This window comes from Camelus ferus, chromosome 32 (genome assembly GCF_009834535.1).
Source record: "Camelus ferus isolate YT-003-E chromosome 32, BCGSAC_Cfer_1.0, whole genome shotgun sequence".
NCBI classification, from domain to species: Eukaryota; Metazoa; Chordata; class Mammalia; order Artiodactyla; family Camelidae; genus Camelus; species Camelus ferus.
In genome coordinates this window covers 9,011,269-9,018,848 of record NC_045727.1, presented here as the reverse complement: position 1 = coordinate 9,018,848, position 7,580 = coordinate 9,011,269, and positions in this window count along the sequence as shown.

Below are 7,580 nucleotides of genomic sequence, written 5' to 3'. Positions count from 1 at the left end.
ACCCAAATCTGGCACGACCATGAACATAGTCAGCCTATTGTAGAGACCGGGGAGGATTTTTTGGCCTTTATTTGTTAAAAAAAATAATAAAAATAAAAAGATTAAAGAGAGAGAGCCCTTAGGTATTTGAATCCGCTCTCTGAGGAAACCTCTATGAACAACTACACTTGCCCTCAAGTCTTGCAAAATCACAACGAGGTCATCCGATGCATCATCTTGTTTTACGCCCTGCCTTCCTCACTGTCCAGGTGAGGGGGCCTGTTACCTCGACAAGGCCCTCTAGCTCACGGGACAGGGAGAATCAAATTGTTTTATTAGCTGTGACAAATGATTTAACCTCTCTGAGGTTAAAACAAAGGATAGCAAGATTTGTTTTCACTGATTCATCCACTCACCTATTTAAATATTTTTCCAGCAGTAATTCTGGACCAGGTAGCATCCTAGGCACTGGAGACAGAGCAGGGAACAAAACAGACACAGATCTCACCCTCATCCTTGCTCAGGATGAGGGATCATGAACAAAACAAATAAGAAAACTATATAGCAAGCTAAATGAAGAAAAACCAGAGCAGGGAAGGGGAACTGGGTGAGACTCTGTGTGTGTGTGTGTTGGAGTAAGGCGGCTTAAGTGGAGTGATCCAGAAAAGTCTCACTGACAAGGTAATTTTTGAGACAAGATCCAAGGAGGTGAGACAGCAAACTATGCAGATACCTGGGCAAGAATGTTTCATGCAGAGGAAACGGCATGTGTAAAGGCCCTGAGGTGGGAGCATGCCTGGTGAATTGGAAGAGCAGCAGGGTAGCCAGGAGTTGGGAAGGGGGAGTGAAAGGGTGCAGAGTGGGAGATGAGGTCAAAGAGATAACCTTATAAATTGTTCCTGAGGATTATATCATTGTATGAGCCACATTCATAATAGACATACAATGACCAGATTTTAGATGGTGAACCTGTGAAAATGCATGAGTGAATCAGTGAGTGGAGACTGAATGGATATCTCATTTATCCATCTGGACAGTAGGACTCAGAGAGGTCTATTGACTTCCCTAAGGCCACTCAGCTGGTTTATGAAGAATTTGTGGCTAGACTTCAGGATCCATCTTACAACCCCAACATTTAATCCTCCTTAGGTCATTGACATAGATGAAAATCTTGATCGATGCCCTTCCCAATGCCAACCATTGACACTGTAAAAAGAAAGGATCCCGTTAAACATCCTACAGGGCACAGGACAGCCCCCCATCACAAAGAATTATCCAGTCCCAAATGCCAACACTGCTGCAGTTGGGAAACTCTGGCTGAGGGGAAGAGCCCCAAATCTATTGTTGTTTTCTTCCTCTTCAAACTCCCATTGTTTTCAGCTCCACTTGGTGATTCTCAAGGGTGTGTGGGTTGCTGATAGAACAAGATTGAATGGGGGGTGGGACCCACTAGCCCCTCCACCCACTCCAGGGTTGGGCTGGTGGGGGGGGGGGGAGATTCCTGGCTAGGGTGAACTTAATCCTATTTCCCCTTCCGGGGATCTATGCTGAAAGCATTAGCACGAACTAGGGGGAAAGGGTGGAGCAAGGAGCAAGCACGATTTTCCAAAATAAAGTCATAGATAAGAGATTACGATCCATGGGACTGTTGCTCTACTGTTCACAGCACAAAGCCTTTATCCAGGGCTTTCCTAAGCATGGAGGGATAACAGATACTATCAGGGGAACACATGAAAATAATAGTCTCTTGGTTCCAAAGGGTGGGTCTTCTCTTTTGCAAAGAGCTCAGCACCCTTCCGTCCTACACAAGCCTTTCACAAGGATCAGGCTACAGGGAGTCGACTGATTAAGCCAATTTGGAAGGAGAGACTGGAACTGAGAGCAAGTGTCGCCACATGTCCAGCGGGAGCATAATGGGGGCAGTGAAGAAGATAAACCAGTTGTCTTCAGTCTCTGCTTACAGTTCCATTCATTCATTCATTTATTCATATATTTAACAAATATTTACTGGGTGCTAACAATGCTTCAGGTTCTCTGCCAGATCTTGGAAACATAACTGGGGACAAGTCATGGTCCCTGACCTCCAGAGACTCACAAGCTAGAGAGAAAGGAGGACAAAGATATAGGTAAAATTATATACGGACTCTTCCCCTGGAGTCCAAGGGCCACACAGAGTGATGGAGGCCACGACCGATAAGATCAGAAGTCTGTGGTAGCCAAAGGACGTCTACTCAATCCAGGGACTGAAGGAGGGCTTTCTGGAGGAGGTGAGGTCTACACCGCTTTCTCAACCCAGGCACTATTAACATTTTGGACTGGATAACTTGGTGTCATGGGAGCCATGCTACCCTTTGCCAGGATGTTTAACAGCATCCCTAGCCTCTACCCACTAGATGCCAGTCAGTGGCATCCTCTTCCCAAAGTCGTGACAATGGGACATTGCCAAATTGTCCCCTGGGGGACAAAAATCACCCTCCCCCTCAGTTTCCTTCCCTGCCCATCCCCAATCCCCCTCGTGAGAGCCACTTGTCTAGAGAGAGGTGCAAAGAATATGTGGAAGACAGGGCTCTAGACAACTCTGTTCGTGGCTTTGCGCTGTGTGAGTTCCATGTAGGAGCTTGAATCTTATTCCAGGATTCACTGAAGCCACTGAAAGTTTGAAAGTAGGTGAGTGACATAATCTGATCTTGGTTTTCAAAAGTTCCCTCCATGACTGGATGGGAGGAGTGAAGGGGACCAGAAGGAAGGTCTTCCCCGATGAATCAGTCTGGGGCCCACAAGTGACCCCAGTGGACCTTGCTTGGCGCCAGGACTGGACAGAGGAGCGCCTCCCAGGCCAGGCCTGGCCCCTCGTTCTGACACATCCTCCTGGGCAGCGGTCCAGGCGCTGAGCCAGGGAGGAGTTCCTCTTTCAGGTCCGCTGGCTCCAGGAAACAATACCGACATCCTGGCCACCCCGTGACTCAGAGCAAAGGGCCTTTCCCTTTCTGGAAAGATTGCTCAGTTTTCAACAAGGATTAGGTGTCAACGAGAGAACATCGAGCCTTTACATCAGCGCCAAGGCACTGTGGGAGTTCTCCTGGCTCAATGCACAGCGCTAAAGGGAAGGAAGGGACCACATGCCTGAAATCTACCATGTGCCAGGCGGGGCTCATGCCACTCAGCCTACAGGACCCCGTGTTAAAATGTACAGCATACTTTCTTGCCATCTATGATACACAAATGACCATTTTTTCAAGGAATTTGAACAAAACACACTTAGCATCAGTAAGTTCCTTATTAATACCAATGATCACTGTTCTGAAGGAAGTACTGCCATCTTACAGATGAGGAAACAGGCCCAGAGGAGCGCAGTAAATTGCTCAAAGTCACACAGCTAAGGCAGCTGCCGATTCAGGGATTCAAACTCGATCTAAGTATAAAATCTGAGTTTTGTCCCTGCTCACCCTTTCCAAGCTCATGAGACTTCACACACAAACATTTAAGACTGTCACTATTAACACTTCTTCAAAATTGGGGTATTGGAATTGCTGGAACTATAATTCTCTTTCTACTTAATTTTTCTTATTTCTCAAAAAAAAATCAGTCAGCAGTCTTGCAGATAGTAAAGATAATAGCGATGCATACCATTTATTGAGAGACTGTGATGGGCTTATAAATTATATAGCCTACCTCTCTCAGTGTTCAGACCCACGCTACAAAGGCCGTACTGTTATTATTCCCATTTTGCAGATGAGAAAATCAAGACTCAGAGAGGCCTTCTAGCTAGGCAATGGCAGAGGAGCAGTTCAAAGTGGAGGATGCTGGGAACACAGCATGATTTTGTCCCTGCCCACACTGCAGGCTGCTTTCTCGCTGGATTGAATGAGCCCTGACAGTTGCAACCAGCATGAGGGTCATGGGCAAGACAGCAGCTCCTGTGCCTGCAGCTTTTCTTTCCTGGAAAATAACAGGGCTTTTATGCAGCACCAGACAAGGACCCGGGGTTCGTGACATGACCTTGGAAACTCTCAAAAGGAACCGGCTTTTCAGTCACTCCCCAACCCTTTCAGACCTACAAATTCTTTTGAAAAGTCAGGCACTGAGGAAGGTCATACAGACAAAGGCACCCACCAAGTGCTTTCAAGAAGGACGTGCACAGATTCTCCCTGCAGCAGCCACAGCCAGCATCTTGAACTGCAAGATCAAATCCCTCCTCGGCTGAAAAGACCCCACTTTTTTTTTTTTTTTTTTGGTATCAGATCGAAACTCCTTACGTAGCCCCTTCTGACTTGACCCGGCCGAAACTTCTACCCTTCTTCCCGTTGCTGGCCTCACGGGCCCTCCACCTGTTTCTCAAACACCCACAGCCACAAATACCCATGGTTCTTTGTCCTCTCTGCCTGAAACACTGTTCTACCTCCCCATCACAGGTTCCATCTCCTCCCCAGCTCTGATTGGGCTGGTAGCAGGGAGCTAGGCAAGGCTCTGGAACAGAGGAGTGGACAAGAGAAAGAAACTCACCTTAACTGGCTACCAACAATGGGCCAGGCAGTGTATGGCATTTAATCCAATGCTTTCACTATCCATTTAGGTGGTTTTTTTAGATGAGAAAACTGTGCTTTAAAAGGGAATTGTCTTGCCCAGACCCGGCCAGTTTCCAAGGACAGAGGCAAGATTTAAACTCATGCCGTGGTCTGCCCAAATCCCTTCCCTTTTCTATGTCCTTGGTCAGAGCCCTTTGAGTCATGAGCTTGGGAAACTCTTGGAAGCTCAGCTCTAGGGCAGTTCACTCATCCCCATGGGAGCTGGCAGCCTCCACGAAGCATTGCTCACCTCCTAGGAGGCAGAAGGCAGCATGGATTTGGACTTCTTGCACAGTCAGCCAATTGACTGGAGAATAAAAGAGCAAAGGCACCTCGGGCATAAATCCATCCCGTATATCTGGGGATTAAGAACCTCTTAGCATTCCTGCTACCTGTAATTACAGCCCCCAATGAACAGGAACCTGGGTGATGGGGGGAAGAAAGAATACGACCAGTAACTGGCATGGGAGTCTTGTCAGCATGGTTTATGGCCCTACCTTGGGCCTCTCCAAACAACTTTCTGCCTGATCTCTATCAGCCCTGGCTCCAGGGGAAGCTGCTCTGCTGTGTTATCTGCAGATCAGCTAAAGAACCAAACAAGGCTTAAATTCCCACCCAGGGCTTGTTGGTGGATTAAGGCAAGACTCCCAGACCTTACATAGGGGCCTGAAGGGAAGTCCACAGAGCAGAGAAGGTGTGTGACCTCTGATGGGGCTGTTAGATGACCCCAACAAGCCCAGAGAACACCACTCGGCAGGCCAGATGCACGCAAGGTGCAGAGGCGGACAGAGGTCCCACCTCTTCCAGAACTCCAGAGCATCAGCACTGACTCATGCTTTACTCTCTTGCCCAATCACGTGGACTGCTGAGGATACCCGGATGCCAGGGCCACAGGAAACTCTCCACAGCACGGGTGGCAAACTTTTCTCCTGGAGAGAGCCAAATAATAACGATTTCCAACTCTGTTGCAATTACTTGACTCTGCTGTTATGGCACAAATGCAGCCACAGGCAATACAGGAATGGGTGAATGAAAAACAATCGAATAAATGAGTGGGGCTTGTATACCAATAAAATAGGCAGTGGTCCCAATTTAGCCAGGGAGCCACAGTTTGTCAACCCCTGCTTTATAAAGCATATGAGATCCTCCAATATGTGCATCAGCACTTCATGAAACTTTTGTCCAAGGTAGAAAGAAGGTCCTTCTTAAGGGGAAGATTTTCCTGAAAGGGTGAATGAATATGGCTTTGCAACCTTCTGATGACCACCTTTCCCTGGGCCAGGTTGAAACTACATGGATACCTTGCCCCACCAGGATCTGGAATGGCAGGTTTGTTCACGGCTGTGTCCCTGATGTCTAGGAAATGCCTGTCACATAGTAGGTGATCAATTAAATAACTGTTGCATGGCTAAATCTGCTGAGCTTCTGGCTATAACTCAGAACATTCCGGGCAGGCTTTGTTCACTCTTGCTGTTATAGCCTTGCTGTTGTTCCAGCCTGGTGTGTAGTAGGAGCTTTGAAAAGGGTTCCAGCTGGAGTTCTCAGGAGTGGCAGCCACCCTGTACGAGGCCACTTAGGCCAGCTGGAAGTGTTCTTCCCTCCCTCTCCTTTAGCTGAAGTAGCTGTTAATCACTATCCAGAGATATAAGCTGGTAAGTGGAAAACACCCGAGTGAACATTTCCACATGAATCATTCTGTGAATGTTCCATCTTTAATTACTTATTAAAAGCAGAACAGATTCTCCTAATTGGTTACAGTGAACATGTGTTACATTTGTAATTAAAAAAAAAAACACCTCTTTTCATGTGCAGACTAGGATTAAAAATCAGGAAGGCTTTTCCTCTAAAACACTTGGCCAGGTTTCTCAAACTTCAGAGTGGGTAGGCACCACCTGCGTGCTTGTCAAAAATACCAATCCGCTGGTCCAACCTCCCCAGCAGTTCCTATGTGATGGTTCTGGGAATCTGCATTTAGAGAACATGCCCCCTTTAACCGGCTTCTACCAATTGCTACAGCATTTGAAAGGACAGTCTAAGACATCAGAGCCCACCCCTCCCCCAGAAAGATTCCACATTCTTCCAAAGGACCAAATGGACATCCTGTGGCTGTTATTAATGAATCCAGCCTGTGAATTACCCAGGCTTTTGAGCCATCCAGATTTCTCCAGTTTATCTGCTGGGTTGCCTCTTTGTTCTGTCTGAAAAGTGTACAGAGATGCCTCCAAGTCCGAATGAAGCATCTTCGGCTGCTTAATTATGTTAATTGTCACCCCAGGCTGTAAATTTCATGTTAATACTCTACCAGGTGATTCATGTGGTAAATTACACACTTAAGACTTCACCAAGGTTTACCTTTTAATCCTAAACTCACTCAAGACACTAATGCCCATACTCCCAGTCCGGGAGTGGCTAGAAGAGTTACAGGTAAGCCTAGGGACCTCACACAATGCCTCCTCGAATCCCTGTCCCCACCTCGACTTCCTCCTTGTCATCTGTCCTTGGGCAATTCGAACTCTCCCTTCCCTGCTACAGGCAGGGCCCTACTTACAGACAAATGCCCTGGCCAAGTCATCAACTCCCAGGGATAGGTCAGACTATTCGGGAAAAAGAATATAGACAAAGGATTTACCTTTCAACAGCTGTTCTCCACATCCATCTCTCCTTACTCTACTCTTACCTGGCAGGAGCCTCCAGATTAATCTTTCTAAAGCACTACTGTGATTGTGTTACCCACAGCTCAAACACCTCCCATGGCTCCCACTGGCCACAGCTTTAAATCCATACCTTTTAAACTGACTTTTACAGCGTGTTCCTGCTCTATTATCTACTACTGCATAACAAATCACCCCAAACTTAATGAAGTAAAACTACTATCATGTATTATTCTTATCTCCCTGGGAAGTAACTGGACGCAGCAAGGCAACACAGAGTCTTTCGTGTTCTTGGAGGCAGACAGTGGCTGGTGCTGGGGTCATCTCGAAGTCTTCTTCACATGCGCATGTGGTACCTGGGCTGGGGAGACTTAAACACTGGGGG